An 11182-nucleotide genomic window follows, 5' to 3' on the forward strand; every position below is an offset into this window, starting at 1 on the left:
AGCCATAGGATTCACGCTAGAAAACAGACTCAAGCTGGAGACTGAATGTTGGAAATAGATGTTGAAAATAGATGCTTGGTGCCACAAAGAAAAATTAGCACTGAGACGAAGGATCTTTTAGCAACTCAATTTTTAACCTCCTGGACTCCAGGAAGGGTACTCTTGCTAGCCATCTTGCCACAAGAGTGCGAAGAACAATGAAAAACACACAAATTTATTTCCTATGCATTTGGGGTCGTCCTTCTGCTGTGTCTGATCTCTGTTGGCTGGAACCAGACCTCACAATGTAAACTAAAACCCGACTGGCTAACAACTTAAAACTTTTTTAAACGGGGAAAAGCAATGGAGAGCTGGGACATGCCTGTGAGCAGGTCCAGCACAGATATTTTGGTTAAAGTACAAGGACATAGAAAGTACTACATGCTTGTAAGCCTGGCATGTCTAACAGCTACATAGGATAGGACTTAACAAAGTTATTAACACACTTATTCTTTAACAAGAAAGGAAGCTTTAAAAAGGAACTTTCTGCTTCCCACACTGAACCACAGAAGGATGCTAGAAGCCAGCTTTTGTGTGATGTGAGCTAAGAGGGCAGCCAGGATAGAGAGGACAGAGCAGGGTGGGTTTGAGGCAATGTCAGGCAAACCACCAAAACTTCCTACAAATACTAGCCCAAAATGTCTTTACCAGCATTACAAAACGTGGAAATGTACTATGTATAGATAAAGGCTAGCTCAGTTATCACTTGGGGTGATCATCTTTGGGATCCTTGGTTATTCCAGAAAGATCAACAACCCCATCCCCAGTTCTTCTGAGCACTGATCACATGTATTTTAATTGTTCACTCAGATCTCATTGGTATAGACATACAAATAGCTGGCTATGCTACTGAATTATTAAATGCACACTGTTGAATTATGTTTTTCATCCCCAGCATGTATTTCTATTCTTTTGCTAACACCTGTATTTTGGGAGTAAATCGCCTCTCCTTCATTTTCGTGTAGTCATTGTGAGGTGTCTATCACGGTGTCCCAGTCTCTCCTAATGAAAACAACGAGTCCCATACCCATGTCATACCAATTAACAGTCCCTTCCAGGACTTTGAATTTTGAGCAGAAGAATATAAAGATATAGAAAAGAGTTAAAGTTTATTCACCCAGGTGGTTTCCCAGGCCTGTCTTCGTTCCTTTCCTCCCTGAGCACGGTCCCAGAGCCTTCTAATGAAATCTGTGGACTATCGTAGCCTTTGGTGAGGTAGGAAGTAAAGAAACTCATGATTAGGACGAGGTGGTTGCATAGGCTTGGAAGAGCCCACGGTATCCATTCCACAGCGGAAGCGGGGACCAAGCACCAGACACAGAATCAGGCATCTGCCAAAGAATTCAAGCAAGAATGCAAGCCGTCAGATTCAGAAGGTCTACAGTGGAAAAGACTTCTTGATTAATTCAGAAAAGAGTGGTAGATCAGTCATAATGTTTCCTGCTTGCAAGTGACAGAAAACCAGCTTGAACCAGTTTTAAGAGAAAAGAAAAAGGCTACATTGCTTTACTTAACCACAGTGCAACAGGAACAATGATTAAATAACTTATCATCCACCTGGGGCACTTCTGAGGATGAAAGAGCTACACTTCTGAGAAAGAAAGTTAATGATTAAGAGGGGACAGCAAGTATGAACTGGGACTAATAGACCCTATACCCATTTAGATGTCTTCTCATCCTAGTGTAAGCAAGTTATGATGAATAAAGCTGAAAGGCTGCCAGGGATTGATCTCTCTCCCTGTATCTTCCTCTCTGTCTCTGTCTCTCTCTCTCTCTCTCTCTCTCTCTCTCTCTCTCTCTCTCTGTATGTGTGAGTCTGTGCAGCTGACAGAAGCTCTGGGCTCAGATTCTTACAGGTTACCAATCAGAAAGGAAGGGATACTTTTTTTGTTCGTTCCAGCATAAAATAATCTTGTCCAAGTGTTCCAAGTAGCCTGGCCTACATCACATCCTATCCCTGGGCCAGTTTCTGAGGATAAAGGGATGGATTCCTAACCTACCATGGTTTCATCTGGGTTGTATGTGTTTACTGTGTTGAAGACGCAGCAGTCCTATGACTCAATAGTCCCAATAATTTGGAGCAGCACTTCCTTGAAAGAAAGGCTTTTCTGGAAGACAGAACCGTAAATATCCACTTAGGCAGCCTTTTATAGAGTGTCTGCTGCCAAGTCTACTTGCAGTATGGGAACTGCTAAGTGTTACATAAAACACTCTGGAGCTACCGGGAAAGGATTGAACCATGACCCCTGTGACGTTGGAAGCCCTTTGCAATCTGCTTTAACAAAGAGCCACGAGGCTGCTCTATCCCTTTATAGCCTTGTATGTAATTGCCCGTTAGAGGGTATGTGAGGCCTCAGGGCTCAGTTTTCCTATAAGCCACTAGCACCTCTCAAATGTAGTGATGTAGGGGGAGGAATAGACCTGATTTTGTGGTGCTCTTCTCATTTGGATTTGCCCTGAAAAGCCACTGGCAGAGCCACGGCACCCTGGGCACCCTAGGCTTTCACGGAGGAGATGGGGAACAGAAAAAAAAGCTAAGACTCCAGAGAAAGAGTCTGAGAAGGAGGACAGCTAGAGGCAGACTTTTCTTCCTTCCAATATTGGCCCAGCTCCCAGTTCTCCCGCCCCTGGCTCCTGTTTCAGTTCCGTTGTTGGAAAGCACAACCCTGATAGTTAATACTGAGTGTCAACTTGATTGGACTGAAGGCTGTAAAGTATTAATCCTAGATGTGTCTGTGGGGGGGTTGCCAAAGGAGATTAACACTTGAGTCAGTGGGCGGGGGAAGGCAGACCCACCCTTCATCTAGATGGACACCATCTAATCAGCTGCCAGCGAACATAAAGCAGGCAGAAAAATGTGAAAAGGTTAGACTGGTCCAGCCTCCCAGCCTACGTTTTTCTCCCGTGCTGGATGCTTCCTGCCCTCGAATATCAAACTCCAAAGTTCTTCGGTTTTCTAACTCGGACTGGCTCTTTTGCTCCTCAGCCTGCAGATGGCCTATATGGGACCTTGAGATCATGTGAGTTAATAAATTTCCCTTTATAGATATGTGTGTGTGTGTGTCTATGTGTGTGTGTGTAACACATTCCATTAATTCCGTCCCTCTAGAGAACGCTGACTAATACAACAACCATTTATGATGAAACTTGGAACAAAGAGAGACGCTACTTTTTGCCACTGTGGTATGATTCTCTCCACCTTGCAGAAGAATTCTTGGTGCCTAAAACTCACGAACAATCTGCTTGTCCCCAGCCCAGCCTTTCCCTGGGAGAAAAAGGAGTGGCTAAATGTATGGAAAGTTGATTGAGTGACTGGGATCCTACTCAAAGAGATGATTCAGTCCAGTGGCAGGGAGAAGAGCGAGAACCAGTGGAACGTGATTTCGCAATGGGCCCCTTGCCATGACAGGGAACACAATGTTTACTGCAAAGAGCTCTTCAACCTCAGTCATCTGTGTCTTCCAGAAAACTGCAGGCTTAACTCAAATAAATAATCCACCTGCCCAGCTCAAGCCCTGTTGGAGTGGACAAGGCTGTCCTTGCCACAGCACTGAACAGCAGGAATGTCGCTCACAAGCCCTGCCTTTTGGAAGTAGCCAGCAAGGCTGAAAGTGCTCAATCATTCTTTGGAATGCCACATTGTAAATGGGAAATTCCACAATGGGCTACTAATTAGTAAAGTCTCTCTTGCTGGATTGTATCTGGGCAAGTCACAGGAAATGCTTCTTGGAATTAAGCAACATGGGAATAAACACACATATTAGCACCCGTTCATGGCAAGTGGCTAATGAAATAGCCCACTTTGGCCCAGAGTCTGGGATAATGAAACAAATGGCTGGGTTGATATCATCACTGTGGTGCCGGGATAGGGTCACTGTACATCTTGCGTGTCCCGTGTGTTCATTTGTCTTTTTGATTCGTTCTTCTGTCATTCATTGTCCAAGACACAATCTTTGATTTTAAACTTTGTGTTCACATAGGCACTGGTTGCTGTGGCCTCCTTCTGGACTGAGGCACTCATTTACCTGGCTGCTAGGAGTGCTGGGGGTCGGTAACTCTCATCTGAGCCTCTCTCCATAGAGGACCTCTGCTAAAGAGAGCTGCCTGCTTCAAGGTCATGTGCCCCTCCCCATGGTAGCCCACATTTTAAAAGAAAGGACTGACTAAATTGCAAATATTTGAAGATAACTCTTAAAAAATTGATATGTAATCAATGTGGACATGTACAGGCGCAGCCCTTAAAGCCCAGTTTAAGATAATGCTGAAGGGCCTCTTGCTGGCTACTTCCAGAGGGCAGGGTGTGTGGTGGAAAAAGCCGTCACAACTCCAGAGTTCCCAGTGAGTTTGGCTGAGGCCTTAGACTGTCTCTCAGTTAACCTGCTTGCTGAGCTCACTGTTGCCTTTCTTCTTTCACAGATGCTGTTCCTGAGAGCATCTGCCCCAGTATATTTGAGGCAATTATTTTCATCCACAGATATTAATCTCAGTCTGCCTCCAGATAATCTCACCCATGATGCTATATAACATAAACACTGAAAAGTGGCCAGGAGTGGTGACTCACACCTGTAATCCCAGAGCTTTGGGAGGCTGAGGCAGGAAGATCCCTTGAGGCCAGGAGTTTGCCAACGGCCAGGACAACATAGCAAGACCCTGTCCAGATGTGGTGGTATGCGACTGTAGCCCTAACTACTTGGAGGCTGAGTCGGGGGGATCACTTGAACTCAGGAGTTTGAGGTGACCGTGAGCTATGACAGGACCACTGTGCTCTGGTGAGACCCTGTGTCAAAAAAGAAAAAAAAATGAAAGTACCTCGATTATTATGGTGGAACTTGATGAATTTTACAAAATGAACACACCTGTACAACCAGCACCGAGCTCTCTTCTGATAACTGAGGGTAACCACCGTTATGACTCCTAACACTATGATTTACCTGTTCTAGTGCTTTATCTAATTGGTATTATGTAGTGTACATTGTTTTTGTGTCTGGCTTCCATTGCTCAACATCTTGTTGGTGAGATTCATTCATGTTGTATGAGACTATGTGTAATTCATTCCAGTTTCTACGTAATATTCCATGTGAGACTGTAACACCATTGATTTTTCTATTCTTAGGTTGATGAATATTGTGGAGTTCCAGTTTGAGGCAATCAGACAGAGCACTGCAATGAGTATGCTAGGACATGTTTTTGGATGGGCATAAGCATTCACTGCTGTACGGAACTGCACGTATTTGGTTTGTGTAGATAATGCCAAGCAGTTTTCCAACGTGGTTGTACCAACTGAACTGCCACTTGCAGTGTATGAGCATTAAGACAAATACCTGGCGCTCTCTACCCTTTTAATCCCAGCCACTGTGATGAGTGTGTGGTGGCAGTACCTGGTAGTTTTAATTTGCATTTCCCTGGACGCCAGTGACACTAAGCATATTTTTATGTTTATTGGTTGTTTGGACATTCTCACAAGTCTTTGGCCATTTTCTGTTGGGTTGTCAAGACAGTCCTTTCTTTACCGTTGGCTGTGGGGAGAGGCCATCTCTGGTAGAGAGGAAAAGAGGAGCCATATTTTGTTTAAGGACAAAAGTAAGGGACAGATAAATAAAATGTATGGGGAAGCATGTAGGAAATAATAAATATGGGCTTCAAAGCTGCTTCATAAGGAAAGAAATGAGATTCATCTACAACAGGCAAAGCCATAGACTCGAATGGGGAAAAGTAAATCCAGGTGGGGTCAAGGAAGCCACAGAAAAGCGTGGTGGCTCACACCTGTAATCCCAGCACTTTGGGAGGCTGAGGCAGGCAGATCACCTGAGGTCAGGAGTTCAAGACCAGCCTCACCAACATGGCGAAACCCTGTCTCTACAAAAATATGAACATTTTAAAAAATAGGCATAGGCACTCACTGCTATAGGCAACATGCCGGGCATGATAGCAGCTGCCTGTAATCCCAGCTACTCGGGAGGCTGAGGCAGGAGAATCACTTACACCCAGGAAAGGGAGGTTTCAGTGAGCTGAGATTGCACCACTGTACTTCAGCCTGGAAAAAAAGAGTGAGACTCCATTAAAAAAAAAAAAAAAAAGTCCTGTTGGTCAGGAAAGACAAAGTGGTGGGTGTCAGCAAGAATCACGAAAATCCACTCAGCTAGAGATTCTGTGATTGTAAGAATAGTTAGAGAAGGCTGCGTCTACTAGCTGGTATCCAAAAAAGAGGTTAGAATAAAACAGAATGTCTGTTATTAGATCTTATATAATCCAGGCCGTGTTATGAGCTGAGTAAACAGATAGCGTGGCTTTAGCGCAGAAGGGAAGGTGCCTGTTTTTTTTCAGGCTCACTCAACCACTGCATGGGAGAAATAACAAGGGCACAGTGACCTGGAGCACAAAACCATGATTTTTCATGCAGCTCTGCTCCCAGGGAGTAGCCCACAACCACGACCAGCAGGAGGGGACTGCAGTCACATCTACAGTGGCTTTGCAGTCTTTCAGTGCCTCCTACAAAATTGGCCCTCCCCACACTGCATCTTCAGCATGGGACCTGGCCTTATCCTGGAAATAGCTTTTCTTTGTTTGCTAAGTATCTTAGCCTGGCTTGTCCTTGAACATCCGCGCAGTCAATCACTTGGGGTTCCCTTCTTTCTGCCAGATCAGTCCTCTGCTCCTGTTGTATCAGCAAATGGAGTTCGAATTATCTCCCTTTGTTGAGAAGACAGACTCCAATGGTGTAGAGTTCTATTTTGTTTTTTCTTTGAGCAGAAACATGGGCATTATGACGTTTTTCTGTGACAATGCAGCATAATAATCTTCAGTTGGCTAAAGGTAGGGTTTACTATTAACTGTTTCACTTCCGCTTGGATATAACCCAGTGATTTAGACTGACCCAGGGGAGAATCTTCAGTATGGGACCTATCCTTATTGCCACAGGGAATTTTGAAAATACTCTGGATCTTGCTTTTCTGTCAGTTTGACCTGAAAGGAGTTTCTCATGTTGGAATACTATTGGGAGTTCCATATAGGGTCATCATATTGAGACCCCATAGCTGAGCATAAAAACTCTCTCTCTCTCTCTTTTTTCTTTTTTCTTTTTTTTTTTTTTTTTGAGACAGAGTCTCTCTCTGTCGCCCAGGCTGGAGTGCAATGGCGTGCTCTCGGCTCACTGCAACCTCTGCCTCCTGGGTTCAAGCGATCCTTCTGCCTCAGCCTCCCAAGTAGCTGATATTACAGGTGCGCACCACCATGCCCAGCTAATTTTTGTATTTTTAAGTAGGGATGGGGTTTCACCATGTTAGTCAGGCTGGTCTCAAACCCCTGACCTTGTGGTCCGCCTGCCTCAGCCTCCCAAAGTGCTGGGATTGTAGGCGTGAGCCACCGTGCCCTGCTGGGACTCTCTTTAACCTTTCCAAATCCCCGTCTGAGGCCTTGTGCTCTGGGGAAGACCTTATTGCTTTGCAAGAATAGACTGTCTTGAGAGAAACTTTTTATTTTAGGGATGGAGCAAGAATGAAGCTACTTCCCACAAACCTAGTCTAACCTACTGACCTTGCAGGAATGTTTTTCTATTAGGAGGGACTGCAAAGAAAGGTTACCCTCTCGTTTACTCATTGGGTAATTTTTTTTTTTTTTTTTTGGCAGAGTTTCACTCTTTTCAAAGTGGTGCGAACCCAGCTCACTGCAACCTCTGCCCCCTGGGTTCAAGTGATTCTCCTGCCTCAGCCTCCCGAGTAGTTGGAATTATAGGTGTCTGCCACCACACCCAGGGTTTTTTTTTTTTTTTATGTTTAGTAGAGATGAAATTTCACCATGTTGGCCAGGCTGGTCTTGAACTCCTGACCTCAGGTGATCCACCCACCTCAGCCTCCCAAAGTGCTAGGATTACAGGAGTGAGCCACTGCGCCCAGCCCATCTGAGCATCTGCTGTGTCTGGTGATTTGCACTCTGGAGACACAGCAGAAAAGAAGCAGACTTAGTACCTTTGTGAAGCTTTGATACTAGTGGGTGAGATAGACATTAATCAAGTGGCTTCCATAAAATGTAGCAATAGGGAAGCACAGACACCTTCCTCTCAGAGGGGTTAAACTTGTTCTGTGTTTTTGCTTTTGTTGTCTAACAGGAAACAGTAATTCTCTTTTCTACCAATAACTTGGGTAAAAAGAAAAAAAAAGAAGTAATTGAAAAACTCTAAGCAGAGATTCTGTGCAAGAGTTTCTCAGGCAGGCCTGATTTTGTCCCCAGGGGGCATTTGGCAATGTCTCCAAAGGTATTCAGTCATCACAACTGGGTGCTGCTAGCATCTGTTGAGTTAAGCTTTTTACAATGCATAGGACAGCCCCTATAACAAGCAGCAATTCAGCCCAAAATGTCAGCAATACAAGGGTGAGCAACTCCTGTCTATATCATACGGGTAATACTTTAATATCTTTTTTTTTTTTTTTTTTTTGAGGCGGAGTCTCACTCTGTCACCCAGGCTGGAGTGCAGTGGCACAATCTTTGCTCACTGCGACCTCCAGCTTCCAGTTTCAAAAGATTCTCGTAGCTCAGCCTTCTGAGTAGCTGGGATTACAGGTGCATGCCACCACACCTGGCTAATTTTTTCAATTTTGTAGAGATGCGGTTTCAGCATGTTGACCAGGCTGGTCTCGAACTCCTGACCTTTCGATCTATCCACCTCGGCCTCTCAAAGTGCTGGGATTACAGGTGTGAGCCACTGTGTCTGGCCCTTTAATCTTTTTAGAAACATTCCACAGTGCATAGGACAGCCTTCCACAAAAGAGGTATCTGACCGACTACAAGTATCAATGGTTCTGTAGTTAAGACTCGGTTCTACAGTAAGTCTTGGTTCTTTCCAAGCCCCAAAGTAGCTTTTTTTTTTTTTTTTTTTTTTTTTTTTGACAGTCTCACTCTGTTACTCTGTTGCCCAGACTGGAGTGCAGTGGCGTGATCTCGGCTCACTGCACTCACTGCAATCTTCGCCTCCTGGGTTCAAGAGACTCTCCTGCTTCAGCCTCCCATGTACCTGGGATTACAGCAGTGTGCCACCATGCCTGGCTAATTTTTGTATTTTTTATTAGAGATGGGGTTTCACCAGGTTGGTCAGGGTGGTCTCAAACTCCTCACCTCAAGTGATCTGCCCACATCAGCCACCCAAAGTGCTGGGATTACAGGCGTGAGCCACCACGCTCGTCCCAGAGTAGCTTTTTGCCTTTTATTCTGAAAAAAAAAAAAAAAAAAAAAAAAAAAAAAAAAAAATTCTTTGGTATTATATTTACTACTAATAATTTATTAACACATTGTGGGCCAGGTATTGTGCTAAGAACTTTTCATTCCTCATCTCATTTATTCATGAGAAAGTAAGAGATAAAGAAAAGCATCCTCATTTCACAAATAAGAAAATAGAGGTTCAGAGAGATTAAATAATGTTCTTTAGGATTTGAAACCAGGTTTGACAAAGCCAGGTTCTTAACCACCTTACTCTCTATCCCCTCTTGTGATACAGGCATTACCTAGCATTCTTATGAGGTTTTGTAGTTTTCAAGGCATTTTCATATGATTATCTCCAAAGCACAGAGTTATGATAAAGCACTGGCTTGGAAATCAAATGTCTGTTTGAGTATAGTCCTCCTTTATACTGTGACCTCAGATACATCAATATTATTATTGCAGATGGAGTCTTGCTCTGTCACCCAGGCTGTAGTGCAGTGGCACAGTCTTAGCTTACTGCAACCTTCACCTCCTGGGTTCAAGCAATTCTTATGCCTCAGCCTTGCAAGTAGCTGAGACTACAGGTGTGTGCCACCACACCCAGCTAATTTTTTGTATGTTTAGTAGAGACAGGGTTTTGCCATGTTAGTCAGGCTGGTCTTGAACTCCTGACCTCAAATGATCCTCCTGCCTCGGCCTCCCAAAGTGCTGGGATTACAGGTGTGAGCCATCAGGCCTGGACTCAGATAAATTATTTGACATCTTTTAGCCTCAGTAGTCTTATCTCTGAAACCAGAGCACTGAACTAGAATGATTTCTCAGGTCGCTTTCAGATTTGGGAGTTATTACTGAAGCATAACCTAGTCGATATGACTGTTTCAGTATGCTCTATAAAAGTTATATTTAAGTTATATATGTCATCATACAAAATGAATCTCTTTTTTTATAACTAAAAAGATGTAAGTATGATATAAGATAAATGATAAATGATATAAGATAAAAATGCAGTTTACACTAATGGCTATCAAACTTCTTGCTTACAACATACAGTGGGAGATTCATTTTGGGCCAAGTTCAGTGGCTCACACCTGTAATCCCAGCACTTTGGGAGGCCGAGGTGGGTAGATCACCTTAGGTCAGGAGTTCGAAAACAGCCTGGACAACATGGTGAAACCCCATCTCTACTAAAAATACAAAAATTAACTGGGTGTGGTGGAAGGTGCCTGTAATCCCAGCTACTCAGGAGGCTAAGGCAGGAGAATTGCTTAAACCCGGAAGGCGGAAGTTGCAGTGAGCTGAGATCGCACCACTGCCCTCTAGCCTGGGCAGCAAGAGCAAAACTCTGTATCAAAAAAAAAAAAAAAAAAAAAAAAAAAAAAAAAAAAGAGAGAGAGAGAGAGAGAGTGATTCATTTTGTATGATGTGTTTGATGACATATATAATTGAAATTTAAGTTTTCCAAAACATACTGAAACAGTCAGATCGACTTAGTTATGCTGCAGTAATAAACAACCCCCAAATCTCAAGGGCTTAAAGCAATAAAAATTTTGTTCTGGCTTGTGTCTTAGGCATCATGAGGTGGTTGGGGATCCTGCTCCTTTTTTTTTTTTTTTTTTTTTTAATCCCAGGACTCAAGATGGGGAAGCCTCCATCCTAAAGGTCACCAGCATCCGCAGTAGAGAGAAAGAGCACAGCAAATCTGTAGTGGCTCCTAAAGCTTCACCTGGAGCAATACACATCACTTCTCCTCACATGTTATTGGCCCAGTCATTTGGCAACACCTAACTTCAAGGAGTGGGGAAACGCCATCTCATCATGACCCTGGGAAAGAAACTAAAAACATCTGATGAACAGCATGAATGGCTGCCACAAGCATGTATCCTTACCATGTAGATAGAGTCTGTCTCCTCCCCTCCCCTCCCCCCTCCCCTCCCCTCCCCTCCCCTCTCCT

General features: G+C 43.9%; 1 long non-coding RNA gene across 1 annotated transcript; it reads left to right on the forward strand.

The window, feature by feature from the left end:
* The first annotated feature begins 2686 nt into the window (after positions 1–2686).
* Positions 2687–9297, forward strand: LOC141581488 (uncharacterized). Its single transcript, XR_012514166.1, has 2 exons — positions 2687–3059; positions 3149–9297. It is a non-coding gene; the product is annotated as an uncharacterized LOC141581488 (long non-coding RNA).
* Positions 9298–11182: the final 1885 nt, after the last annotated feature.

The sequence above is a fragment of the Saimiri boliviensis genome, chromosome 15 (genome assembly GCF_048565385.1).
Source record: "Saimiri boliviensis isolate mSaiBol1 chromosome 15, mSaiBol1.pri, whole genome shotgun sequence".
Taxonomy (NCBI): domain Eukaryota; kingdom Metazoa; phylum Chordata; class Mammalia; order Primates; family Cebidae; genus Saimiri; species Saimiri boliviensis.